The sequence below is a fragment of the Protopterus annectens genome, chromosome 1.part1, assembly GCF_019279795.1.
Source record: "Protopterus annectens isolate FY-2018-M chromosome 1.part1, PAN1.0, whole genome shotgun sequence".
In the NCBI taxonomy this organism is placed as follows: domain Eukaryota; kingdom Metazoa; phylum Chordata; order Ceratodontiformes; family Protopteridae; genus Protopterus; species Protopterus annectens.
This window is the reverse complement of record NC_056726.1, coordinates 1,297,799,760-1,297,814,579: the sequence shown is the minus strand read 5'-3', so window position 1 is coordinate 1,297,814,579 and position 14,820 is coordinate 1,297,799,760. Positions and strand designations below refer to the sequence as shown.

General features: G+C 38.8%; 1 long non-coding RNA gene across 1 annotated transcript; it reads right to left on the bottom strand.

The window, feature by feature from the left end:
* Nucleotides 1-9,982: 9,982 nt before the first annotated feature.
* LOC122813730 lies at nt 9,983-14,367 on the bottom strand. The gene is made up of 3 exons (XR_006366726.1): nt 14,353-14,367; nt 12,537-12,538; nt 9,983-10,411 (listed from the first exon to the last, which is right to left on the bottom strand). It is a non-coding gene; the product is annotated as an uncharacterized LOC122813730 (long non-coding RNA).
* Between the last annotated feature and the right edge of the window lie 453 nt (nt 14,368-14,820).

Genomic DNA, 14,820 nt, shown 5'->3' with positions numbered 1-14,820 from the left:
TGTCATCTTCCCATGTTGGTGTGTGGCAAAAAAAAAATCATAGAGGGTGATGCCAATGGGTGCAGTGACGTCTGCTAGGCATGCATAACCCTTCCGGTATCACAGGTGTTTTAGGTAAGTAAAGTAATGGTTATTCAGACTTAGTGGGGTATTCTGGGTGGCTAGCTCATTTAAGTTACTACCTGTCAGGTAAAGGTAATTAATGATAGAGTAAGGCAGCTACAGACAATATGGCAGAAGTCATGGAGTCAAGAAAGTCTTGTGATGTTAGTCCTGGAATTAAGAAGGTTGGAGACCACATGCCCAGTTGGAGTGGTAAACCAGAAAGAAGCAATCAGGTCATCAGAGGAAGTATCATTTGGGAAATGTTGCTCTGGAGATTTTACTAGTAGTTATAGGTTGCCAGAGGCATTAACTTTTCTGCACAGACCAGTGGTAAGAAACTTTTGTTTATCCTTCAGTACTGGCCTTTTGTTTATCATTTAGCAATAGTGTTTAGTTGCCAGAAAAACAACTGTATGTACAAAATAATGGTAAGTGACTTTTATGACTTTTATTCATGCGTCAATATTTTGTACAGGAAGAATTATTTTATATGCTATGATTTTCCTGTATTCTAGAGCTCACTGGATAATCTTATTTAAACAGAGAGGCACAAAACATAGTCTACATACATGCCAGAGGATCAGTGAGATACTGTGAAATTAAATTTTATCTTGCTTAATTAACTCTTCCCTGTACACCTAGAAAAAGGTTTAATGAAAGAGATTTTAGTTCTGGTTGGATGTTTTGAAATCTCAGCTTCCTCTCAGGAGAGAAACAGGTGAAAAAGAAGTGAAACTTTACTGGTTATAGTTTATGAAACTTTCTCCTATTGCCCAGCTGAAAAGATAGAGTGAACTGCTACCTGTTGCCATTCCTCACTAGCCTAAGGTATGACAAAGAAAGAATTGTTACTTGGTGGTGTTCCCTTACTAGTGAAAAAAGAGAGAACTGATACCCATTGCAGTTTCTCACTAATGCAAGATCTGAGAAAGAGAAAAAATGTTATCTGTCATGGAGAAACTTGAGAACTGTCACTTATCAGTTACACTACAGCAGCTTAACAGAACAACAGCTGTTGCAATCACAAAGACAGTGATCCACGAAAATTTGCAAAAATTATTTTATTTCCATCTGATGTTAACTGTACTACTTGACCTAAATTTGCCTATTGAGCTTATTGAGTCCTTGACACCACAAACATTGTTTTATGGTCCTTGACAAGTATTAACATCCATGTTTTAAACATACACACACACACACACACACACACACACACACACACACACACACACACACACACACACACATATATATATATATATATATATATATATATATATATATATATATATATATATATATATATTGTTTGTGTCTTTCGGCTTTTCCTGGTTAGGGGTCACCACAGCGGAACTCCGGTCCGCTAATGATTGGCAGTTGATTTTTACGTACCGGCTTGCCAGGCCTGACGCACAAGCTTCAACAAAGGCACACCCATTCATGCATGTCTCCACGCAGAAGACGCTCTAGCTGAGAATCGAACTGGACAGCGTCTTACTGTGAGGTGACAACGCTACCGCAGCACCACCACCACCACGGATATATATATATATATATATATATATATATATATATATATATATATATATATATATATACATGCATATAAATATAAAGCTGATTTACAATACTCAATTAATAGCATATATGAGGGAAAGGGGGAATGATGCCCACAATTGCACTGCCTAGTTCTATGGTATACAGGGATTAAGTCCTGACTATGACCCAGATGACCTGCGTTTGATAAGCAGCTTGGATTCTAAAACAGTCCAGTTGGAAAGATTGGAATGAGTGGCCAAAGCTGTCTCGTCCATCCTAGGAAGAGTAGATTGGTGGTTTGGATCAACCAATCAACACCATACAGGTGGAGGCCTTTAGGTATCAAACAAGGCTGTATACTGTGGATGTTAGCTTGGTCAAGCCACTGATGGTAGCCCTCTGCAGCACTTGTTAGGGAAGAGCACAGCTGGACTTACCTTAGTGATGCAGGCATTAATGTCAGCTACAGGGGGGTGGGATAGGGTCATAAGCAGAAAAAGCCCTGTCAGTTGCCAGAATGACAGCTCTGTGATTAGCTTTTGACTTTAAAGAAACAAATGGACCAGGAATGTCTCTCACCCTGAGAGAACAAAAATGGGAAGGTAGTTGAGAAGGGAGAGGTGTAAGATGCAAAATAGTTTAGTGTTTTATAAAATATTCTGTCCTTAGAAATGGAATTCATATTGTTTCAAGATCGATCCTGACATCTTAGGCCTGTGCTGAAATCTTTCTACTTCCTCTTGTCGAAATGGATAGTGCCAACATGGAAAATCAGAACTTGTGCCTAATAAGGAAGAACACAGATAAAGGGCCTGCATATTCTTTAGTTAGCAAAATAACTTTGAGGTGTTCAGTTTTAATTGGTTAGTGACTATAGTATGATTGATATCAAAATGTTTGCTTAGCAGCCTTGTTAGATGAGACAAGACTTTGACAGCTTAGTCTCCCATGTATGTGTGTTCTTTGGCAATAAAGTAGATTATTCGACACTGCTGGACTGTGTTGCATGCAGTTATTTTTGACCATAACAGTCTGGTACCATGAAGTCTCGAATTATGAGCAGTCTGTGAGTTGCTGCAGTAAAAATCACTTTTGGGCCCATTTTTGACAGGTTTTCTGTCTGGTACATTTCTGGTGTCAGCTCACAGCTATATTTTTTCATCTTCAGCAGAATCTAAAATCTGTACAGGTAAGCTTTTATAGCATGCTTTTCAGTAGTTTAGTGAATTTGATATGAGAGTGGGTTAAAATTGCATGAGAGTGTGTTACATTACATATATTTCATATGAGAGAGGATTTTAATCACAATTACACACACCATATAAGAGTAGGTTTTAATCATAATTACATATATTTCATATAAGAGTGGATTTATTCACATTCATATGAGAGTGAGTTTCATCATATTGTATGAAAGTGGTTTTAATGTATGTGAGTGGGTAATATTTCCATGGTGTTAAGGTTACAATGGGTGCGAGTGTGAGGGTATCAAAAGAGCAGGAGCTTGGAACTCCAGCTAGACATATGTTTAATAAATATGGATGAGACAATTGTAATTATTTGGTGAAATGTTCTGAGCTCACCAAAAATGAGTGTGCACTGCAGTTCCCAGAGGACAGAACTTTTGATAAGGCTATTTTACTAAATCTTAAAAAAAAACTCAAACAAAAAGGAAATAAAGTACCTGGTTTTTGTTGGTCAGCTTTTAATAGCTGGCAAGAAGAATCTAGGAATAAGGAAAAGGAATCTGTAGTTAGAAGTTTAAATATAATTCTGCTAGATTAAAATCACAGTTGTAGTCAACTAACACAACCTGGTTCTTCAGACAATGGCTGGTCCCTTATTCCTTCAGCTCCCCCTCCCTCTTATGACCAATCTGCTTCTTATGAGCAGATAGCCCTCCCTTACCAGGACACCAAGTAGGAGAATGGCTCAAAGATAGCCCCTCTACCATTTCTCTTGATACTTCCCATATCACATCTAGTACTTCATCCTGCCCTAAAGGTTCTGTTTATAACACTAGATTCTGGCAATAGTAACAGCAATACTTGGTTTCAAATTTTGATGAAATGTTAACGAGAATAGCAAACAAAGGTAGACAGTTTTACCCAAAACACAATGTCTCTAGGAGAAAACATATAGACAGGTTAAAATGATTTAGTAATAAAAGCACCATCTCTAAGGCAAATACTTTGAAGAAATTTAAAAAGCTAATTACACAGTTTCCAAAATTTATCGGTGGAGAAGAATACATTTGGAAACCACCACCCACGTAAAGCTAAGGGGATTCATCAACTTCTGAGTCATCCTCTGATGACACCCCCACCACCAACATACCATCTAATACTCAGATTCACCCATTAAGGGAGGTACCTAACCCTACAGCAACCTGGAACTGTGATGCTGAGTCTTATATAAGAGTAGTCTGCCCATGGACTGTAGTAGATTTTAGAACTATTGCAGATTCTCTCTCTCCCAAAATTTTAGCATATTTAGCTGACTGTGTTTGAATTGGAGGACATGTATAGTTATAAAACCCTACAACTGAATACTTATGAACAATTTTAAAAGCTTCCACTCCAGATATTTTTAGAAAAATATGGTAAAGGTCAGCTATAGGAAACAATATTCCAAAACAGACAGATGAGGGATTCCTAACAGCGAGAGATAATTTATTAAAGGCAATAATTGGCAGCATGCCCCCCACTCCTAACTGGGCATGAATTCAAGTTGTTGTACAGAAGGAAAAATGAATCTACTCATTTCTATTTACAATGTATGACAGATGTGTTAGAGTCTTTTTCAGAGCATCCAATACCTACTGAAGGAGTGGCAACCAGTGAGCTGTCAGCAGCATTTGTAGAACAGTTACCACCTATGCAAGAGCAGATCAGAAAGGTTTGTCTAAATTGGCCCAGTTTAAGTATTTATGAAATTGTTAACCAAGCATAATACGTGTTAGACAACATAGTCAGAGAAGAAAAAGAACAACAAACCAATCAATCAATCAATCAACCAGTCAAAGTAACTTTATTGTCATGCCGACTATGCAGCAACAGTGGACAGGTGAATGAAATTATGTTTGTCCAAGTGCATGTGCAAAAAATATAAACACAGAAACAATACAATGCACATAAACAACAACAGCAGCAACAACAGAGTCCAAGCCATCTGAAGGCACCAAAGCTGTAATAACCATGCTCTACCCATCACAGTGGTGACCACAGTAACTGCTGCAATCCCCACCATCCACACTATCCATCAGTCACAACACCAGCCATGTCCCAAATCCCAGACCAGTCCTTTCCAACTCAACAGAAATTAAATTTGGAAATTCACATCAAAAACCAGCAGACAAAGTTGGGTCTCCACTACCCACACTGGATGCAACCTCCACCACCCAAAGACCCGAATGACCACAGTGACCAAGGCGACCACAGCAACCACAGCAATCCTGTCCATCCACACAGTCTCCAGCTCCATCCTCAACACCAGCATGCCCCACGTCCCAGACCAGTCTCCTCCAACTGAAAAATCTTGACTCGCATCCAAATCAGTAGGCAACCCAGGTTTCCTCTACCTGCACTTGGCACAACCTCTACCGTCCAAAGGCCTGGTGAGCCCAACAATCTTAAAAACATTCCAACGATCTTCAAAAATAAGGCAATCCACAATACCAAGCAAAAATTACCATGGCTACAGAAAACCGCAAACTCAACCCAGTCAAAGTACTCTCAGACAGAAGACAATCAACAATTCCACACCAAACACCAAAACGCATATCTGGAGCCAGGAACCAAAGTAGCCACAGCCATTCAAGGCACCGTCTTCTTGACTTTGACAAAAGAAGTCATGACAAAATAAATTAGTGGATATTCAACTTCAACAATTCAATACTGATTTGTGAGGCATGGTTCATAACAAGGAAAAATTGGTGAGATAGAGGTAGATTTTATTTCCAAAACAAGCCCAAGGTCAATATCAGCAAAACCTTTACCCCCTACTTCTCCTCCGATCCCAACAGTCTCGGCCAAGTATTAGCCCTTGCTTTAATTGTGGCCAGAGTGGACACCAGTATAATGTGCACCATTTTCTTTAGCAAACATATCTGTCTTTTCAGCCTACCACTCATTCCAGTGCCTAAGCCCCTCAACAAGTGGAGAGAAAGCCTCCTACTTGGAATACAATTGGTAGCCACCAACATGCCAGCAAGACCCTTAGGGCAGCCATGAACAGGAGACACCATTATTTCCTTTGGTACCAGTGGACGAGAAAGATTCCTTTGTTAATGTCACAGTGTGTAATTCTACTCTTACTTTTCTTATCAGAACAGGACAACTCAATTTATAACTTCATCAAATGCGAAAAGCCTCTCTCTCTCAACAAAATCTGTTTGGGGATAAAGGAGGGTCGCTGGGATTTCTTTTGACTATCCAGAGACAAAAGATACCCATTACAAGAACAGCATTCTTTTATTTCAGGAAATTTTGTTCCTTTGAATCTTTTTAGGTAGGGATTTATTATATAAATTACAATGTACTGTGTTTTGCACTCCAGAGTTTTTCTAGATATCCTAACTGGAACTCTCCCCCTTGGATCAGTATTCAGCCAGTATTTGTGCAGACAAAGACATACTGTTTGCAGTATTTAGATTGGAAGAGACCTCTAATATAGCTGGTCTGGAGGGACTGGAAACTGTTCCTCTGCAGTTGTGGACTACCCATAATAACAAGATAGGGCTAATAAAGGATGAAGAACCAGTTAGAGTTATTTTAAAATGTGAGCCTCTCTGATGATAGTTTAGTACTCTTTTCCAACTGAGGTAGAGAATGGAATTGAACCTGCCATTTTTTTCTGTTACTCCAGCAAGGAATAATATTGATGACTAGAAGCCCATATAATATACCTATTTGCCAGTTGAAAAAAAAAACAAGCAAGGACATCTATAGGTTTGTTTGTACAAGCCTGGTCTGCAAGGCTATGGAGCACATCATCAAGGAACTCATTAACAAAGACATTGGGAACCTCCAAACACTTGACCCGACCCAGTTCGGCTTTGTTAAGGGCAGATTATGCCTTCTAAACCTGGTTGACTTCTTCGAGACAGTCACCAAGGCCATAGATGAGGGGAAGGTAGTTTACACAGCCTACCTTGACCTCGCCAAGGCTTTTGACATCATTCCCCATTTGGGAATTATAGAAAAACTCACCAGCCTGAACATAAACCCCTACATCATGAGATGGGTTGCCAACTGGCTTACAGACAGAACTCACCCAGGTCCGACTCTAAACCAGTGTGTCCACAAGGCTCGGTCCTGGGACCCTATTTTTCGCATATACTTCTCAGAAGTACAGGCGGAGGACTATGGCTAACCAAGTTCACCGATGACTGCAAACTGGGAGCCATAATTGATGACACGGACATTCTCCAAAAGAACCTTACTGAGACGGACACCTGGTGTCAAAGTCATGGTCTCAAGCTAAATGCCAAAAAATGCATAGCCATCCCATTTGGGAAAAAAAACACCCATGAATTACCACATAGGTGGCAGCCCCATTAATACAGAAGAGGTAATAAGAGATCTGGGGACCCAGGTAGATAGTAATCTCTCCTTTAACAATCATATTGCCAAAGTAGTTAGGAAATCCTTCTATGTAGCCCATCTAATTACTAAAGGGTTCACATCTAGAAATAAAGAGGTTATAGTGCCCCTCTACTCATCAGACCCATCATAGAGTACAATGCCCCATTTGGGATGTACCTCACAAGACACTTCTAACAGCTGGAAAGACCACAAAAGTACCTCACCAAGAGGATTACTGGCCTCAAACATATGTCCTATGCAGCCCAACTGGAAAAACTCCAGCTGTACTCAGTCACATATAGCTTACTCAGAGATGATCTCTGCCTGACTTACAAAGCCATGTCCAACTCAGAACTAATGGATATGCTCCACCTAAAGAAATCCAAGTCACTGGGAGCCACTCGCTCTATTGAGCTAAACCTCACCACAACAATAAATAGAACATGCTGGAGGGATAGATTCCTGTCACAGAGACTCCCCATGCTTTAGAACAAAATTCCCAACTACATTAGGCAGAGCCCCTCACTAACACTCTTCAAGAGAAACTTTGATGAGTGGATGGGTAACAGAAAATACACCCCTGGGATCACTTCATTAGCTTGTCTTGACAGAGGCTCAGTTAATTAATAAATGGGGCAGCGAAAGCTGACACACTCTGGCTAGGCTTATAAATGCCCTTGGGCAGATAGCCTAGTACCTACCTATGAACCTATGAACCTATTAGATGTCCCCCTCTTAATCCAGCCTCTTTGATTCATACAGGAGATGAAGGTAAACCCCATGACTGATTTTTTAGTTAACCATGTACATCTTCCTTGATTAGGTTTAAAAGATGTCCTGTAACTGAATTATGAGTTGCTTTTCTTTGTTGATTGATCCTGTTTTTAAAGAGAATATGTCACGATAGTAAAAGTATTTTCCATGTGTACAGATAATCAAGTACTATTGACAGGACAATTGAATAGAAATGTATCTGCACATATAGCTGAACTTGTAGCCATTACTGAAGCATGCAAATTAGCAACAGACAAAATCATAACAATCTTTACAGAGTGATGTTATGCTCATGGGATAGTTCATGATTTTTTGACACTTTGGAGAGAAAGAAGGCATATGACACCATCAAGAACTCTTATTAAAAAAGCTGTTTTCATTAATAAAATGTTAATTCACTTCTGTTATGAACATAGCTGTCATGATCAAATGTGCCGCCCATAAGACGGATTCTTACATTTCAAAGGGAAATGCTTTTGCTGACATGGTGTCCAGACAAGCTGCATTGTCTTATTCTGATCAGGCTTCATTTTTGCAGCAATTACACAAATGCACCTGTTTCTTTATAGCAACTGTTGTCTTTTCAAAACCAGGCTGAAGACTCTAAAAGATAAGATGGATATTTGATGGTTGTAGCCACTCCCCAGATTCAGTTTTGCACCATCCAGATAGGAGGCTAGTAGCCCCACATTCTTTTTTCATCCAATTGCTTTGGGCTTATCATTTGTCCTGTAAATTTGAAAAAAAAATGCATTTATAAGACATATTTTGACTGGTATACCCCTTACATTTCCAAAGGCATTCAAAATTTTGTAAATACATATAATATATGTATATAGTATAATGTGTCAAAAAGTGTTGCTGTCCTAAGCAGGCTCTGAAAAAAACATAAGGACCTTTCTGTTATGTACAGTAGGATTTCATCGAGTTACCACAATGTCAAAAATCCAAGTATGGTTTAGTTACTGTAGACTTTTTTCTGGAGGGGTTGAAGCTTACCCTTGTGTTTGGAATGATGTGACTAGGATCACCAAGAAATTGTTGAAAGAATTCATACCCAGATTTGGTGTTCTTTGTTGTACTCTGTCAGATAGGGGTACTCATTTTACAAATCAGGTAGTACAGCAAGTGTGTAAAATCATGAAGGTAAACATGCAACATCATTGGCCTTACAGGCCTCAAGTTTCAATAATTATTGAGAGAATGAAAAAGACTTTAAAAGTGATAAATTATATGAGGAAACTGGTCTTAAATGCCAGAGGAATTTCCTTTAGTTTTATTTACTATTTGGAGTGCAGTTAGCACTTCTAGAAAATACTCTCCCCGTGAAATTCTTATGGGAAGACCCATGAGAATGCCAGCCAAAACATTGTGCAAACATTTGGAGTTACAAGATGGTGATGAATTTGCTTTGCTTCATTGTAAGTCTCTTGTTTCTGTTTTACAGTGTATTCATTCAAAAGTTATTTCAGCTCAACAGCAGCCTAACCCGTCCAGCCAAGATGAAAAGGACCCATTCTTGTTCGCCTTGAAACAACTACATGAATTCTGTATGAAAGATTACCTACCTGGATTCATGTTTCGCATGTTAACAAAGCCCTCCCTAGTGACGGATGTTGATAAAATGCCAACAGCATCATTCCTCCCATTACTTATGAGCCAATTGCATCCTGTACAAGACAAAAAAAAAACAGGGAAACCACTGTGTCTGGAAATGAGGCCTACTAACTCAGCAGACTCATTGTGGTCAGAAGTGAGGCCCAGTAATCTAGCAACATCATTTACAACAGAAGATGAATGGGAATCTGCCCATGATTTGGGGAATTAATCAGATGTTATAACACAAAAACACAATCCAATCCACACTAAGAGCTATGGAATAAAACGTTGATATAAATACACCAAAAAGACCATGGAATGCAGCATGGACTGTATAGATAAATCCTTTAATGATTCATGGGAATAACGCCGCTGGATCGCTAGTCGGCATCGTTTATGGTCGGAACTACAACGGTATCTGATCATCTTCGAACCTCCAACTTTCGTTCTTGATTAATGAAAACATTCTTGGCAAATTCTTTCGCTTTCGTTCGTCTTGCGCCAGTCCAAGAAATTCACCTCTAGCGGCACAATACGAATGCCCCCGGCCATCCCTCTTAATCATGGCCCCAGTTCCGAAAACCAACAAAATAGAACCGGAGTCCTATTCCATTATTCCTAGCTGAAGTATTCAGGTGATCGGCCTGCTTTGAACACTCTAATTTTTTTCAAAGTAAACGCTTCGGACCCCCAGGACACTCAGTTAAGAGCATTGAGGGAGCGCCGAGAGGCAGGGGCTGGGACAGGCGGTAGCTCACCTCGCGGCGGACCGCCAGCCCGATCCCAAGATCCAACTACGAGCTTTTAAACTCAGAATTAATCAGATGACCAAGTGCCACTCATAAGTCTTCAGCCAGTTCAGGACTCGTTATGGTGTCTGTTTGGTAAACGATATTATACTCTTTTTATAGTTCATACATCATCCTTACTTGCACATTTTCAAAATTCTTCTCCAGCCCAATATTCATAAGGATTTATTGTTGGAACTGTTATATTGGTATTCATCACTCACTCTTATATTGCAGCTTTTTCTTTCATCATAAGCCTTTGGAATTTAAAGTGCTAAACATTTTTTTATCAGCAATAAGCATTTGGTTAAAAAATGAGATAAAACATTTGGTTAAATTTAGCAAAGAACACCAGACTGGCATCCTAAATGCAATACTTTTTCTGCTTCATTGTATACTTATGCAAAGACAGTTAATGTTAGTAACTGCTAGATGTGTGCATATATACCAGCTGCACAAGATGGAATTATTCCATTGTTTCCAATACCAGCAACAGAGACAGAAATAGGAGCAGCATTTGGAACAATCTTTTTGACCAAAAACAAAAAAGGAAGGCACAATTCTTGGCATAATGTTACCCCTTTTAGACTGGTTCTACTCCAGTTATCAATGACTGTGAAAGGACATAACTGTTACATTAAAAACTGAACACTTCCTGTTGGGTGGATCAACTGTAAATTTACCTGGAGAATATATAATGGGGCTGGAAGGCAGCATATGGCTATGTTGCATGAGGTTTATTATATATGGGGCTGGAAGGCAGAGTATGGCTACATTGCATGAGTTTTATTCCGTATTTGGAGATCAATCCTACCCTAGTTACCAATTGATTGGTCAGGATGTTGCTACATTAGTCACACTATTCCATCTGTTCGATATACAGAGATTTTACCCAGATGGAAAATTCATAATTTCTGGCAAAAGACATTAAAAAACAGTAGGGAAGATAGATAAACTAGAAAAGGCTGCATTCAAAGGATTGCTGCATATTGACCTTGGTAAGGGCATTCAGCAGTGGGCATTGTGGTCACATAGAAATTATACAAAAAGTTGCAGAGTTATATCATGCTAAAGAATCTGACAGCTCCAATGGGCATGGTTGACTAACCTATTTTCTGGTTTTTATGCTTCTTGCCATTATTATAATGCTTTTAGGCATTATTCTATTTATGTAAAAGTATTTATCATGAAGCTTCTTTAATCTGGAAAAAGTTGTTGTTCTTCTTCTTTTAGCTTTTCCCGGTTAGGGGTCGCCACAGCAGAACTCCGGTCCGCTGGGCTCAACACCTAACCTTCAGCAAAGGCACTCTCATTCTATGCATGTCTTTCGAACGCTACTCGACCGCGGGGAGGACATGCAGACTCCGCACAGAAGGCGCTCCAGCTGGGAATTGAACGGGAGAACCTCTTGCTATGAGACAACAACAGTACCTCTGCACCACAGTGGCTTTAATCTGTATTAAATTAAAAAAATGTGCATATTGGAACTAGAAATGAAGTAGTGCCATTGACCACAATCAAAGAAAACCATAACGAAGAAGAGGATAGTGAGGAAAGTGTGTTAATAAATGTTGGGCAAATATCTGAGTATTTGTTTGGAAGATATTTAAAATGAAAAATATTCAAACTGTCTTTTTATTTCATCCAAACATCAACATATGCTTATTGCTCATGAAACCATTTTTGCTAAGTGTCTGCATGAGAATTGTTCATGTCAAGGTCAGAAAGAGACTACATGTGAATGAGTGTCTGTTCATCTGAAAACTTGCTGTTGTCCTATCTTTAAAAATAGTCGACTTGAATGGTGCTTCACAGCATCAAATGGGGGATTAAGAAAGAAGTATAAGAAGGGAAAATGAATGTTTAGTGTTTTATGCAATATTCTGCCTTTAGAAGTGGAATTCATACTGTTTCAAGATGGATCCTGACAGCTTAGACCTGTTCTGACGTCTTTTTACTTTCTAGAGTCATGAATAGCCCCAACGTGGAAGATTAGAATTTGTGCATAATAAGGAAAAGCACAGATAAAGGGTCTGCAAATTCTTTAGTTAGCAAAATAACATATAGAGGTCTTTAATTTTAATTGGACAGTGGCTATAGTCTGATAGAAAACAAAATGTTTGCTCAGAAGTGTATAACATAAAACTGCTTACAGTTGCCTGGTTCAAGGAGACAAGACCTTGATATCTGAGTATCACATATAAATGTATTCTTTTACAATAAAGAAGATTATTCTAATCTGCTAACTGTGTTGTATGACATTATTTTTGACCATTACATAGTTAATGTTCAGCAGGCCACAGGGAGAAAAAAAGATGTCCCCATTGCAGTTCCATGTAGTTGCAAATAACAGTTGTTCTTGAAACACAACTCATTTTTGTTTAAACATGTCTTGTTTTCAGCAGAAGAAATTCATTAAAGTCGAGTATATAAATCTGACAACTCTAACCTATATTTAAAAGCCAGAATACTAACACCATGTGGGATGATGGTATATAAACATCTAAAGTGTACTTATAAGTGGGGATCCAACAGACCCTCAGACATAAGTTGCAACTATGACCTAATAGGCAAAGAGGGATGAGGAAGACTTAACAATCTGACAGAGGCTCTGTAAGATAACTAATGCCCATCAGGCATTCAGGGATTGTTCAAAATTTTGTGGATTTTAGGCAATATGTAGAATGACTGAATATACAGAGCTGTAAACATTAGTTCTGATCTTAGGTCTGCCATATTTACACCTGTTTTTACTCATTTGTTGCAAAAAAGGTATTTTTTCCTTTTAAATTGTAAGGCATGATATAGTGGAACTCTTCGGTAAACGACATGAGTCTGTAACTGAGAATTAACTTCAGCGTCATAAATAAGTTTATGTCATAACTGCCCTTCTGTACTTGTCTGCAGGATAAGAACTATCTCTGTTGGACTGAAAAGAAACAAAGCCTCCTTCTCACCTAGAGTGAAGTTATACCCAAAGCTTCTGAACATTTATGAAGCGCATTTTCAAGAGCTTCAAATGAAGCACAAGAAGGTAAGTGGAAGGAGAACTGTTTAAATGTACATTCTAATGGACATGTTCCAGAAGCCAATGCTTTAACTTTAACTTGCAGCAAAAAAATAGCAGAAAGCCTTCACACCCCATGCTATCTTCAAAATCACAAGTATTACCTGTAGGAATGTAACTTAGATGTTTATTTAGTGGCATATGTTCATCAGATGTAGGAAAATATTTCAAAATATTAACACAATCAGTAACATAAGGAATTATAGTTTACTTCCTGTCATTCATTAGGTGTTGGAAAATAGTTCACAAAGCCTCTTCAGCCATTTTTACGATTAAGGCTTTTCACTGTTAACAAGCTGCTTCCTGCACTGCAAGCTCTGACTACTTCAGCCACCCTTTGCTTACTGTGTCACTCTGAGCAAGTCATTTAACCAACCAGACAGTACTCCTGTTTCACCCTAAAAATGGGCACATGTCTTGTGGACTTAACCAGCAAATAAGTAAATAACATTTAGGACTGAGCTCTCACATAAGATTTGTGTTTGGTTTGTTTGCTTTGATACGTAAGAGTCATTTTTGTTAATGAAATGGGCATAAGGAACATGCATTGTAACAGCAAGTGAATACATTGTAACAATAAGTCAAACTAAACAAGTTTAGCATGTGATTTCTAAGTCATTCATGGAGATACATGCTAGCATTTCTAAGTACAACTACTTACTTATATGCATCAAGTGTTTGGTCAACATGATAAAGACACATTTATAGGCTGTGAGGCTGGATCAGTTTTACATTGATTTTAATAGGTGTATTACCCATTGGGGTATACAGAAATAAACAGTGTACCACAGAAGGTGAAATAGTGTGGTGAGTGGCATTGTAAAGGGAAGGGTGATTCAGAGTCATGTAGCATGATTGTGCTAGTGAAACAAATAGCACAATATGCATCACATACCAGCAACTTCAATCATTGGCCTCCTAAGCAAGGGATTGTAGGTTCAAGCCCCATCTGGGGTGATACAACCTTGATAAGATCTGTGTAGTGTGGTGGGTTAATGCAGTTGGCTATAATTGAGAGGGCCCCAGGTTCAAAACTTAGCAGAGGTGTTTATTTAAGATCTGTGTGCCATGACAGCTTAATGCAGTGGGCTGTAGGTGTGAGGGGCCCAGGTTTGAAACATGGCAGTGGTGTTTATTTTAGATGCAAGCCATGGCACATGCAATAATATCATGCAAATGAGTGTCAACATCTTAATGACAGCCATCACATAAGCAAATGATAAAATTAAACATGGCAGTGTGATCCAAAAACATATACAATTTGTGCAATAAACCACAGTGATCAGCTTATCTGTGCACCAACATTTGCAGGTGAACCAGTATGATCACTCATGCTAAAATTCAATTAATAGCATCTACATTA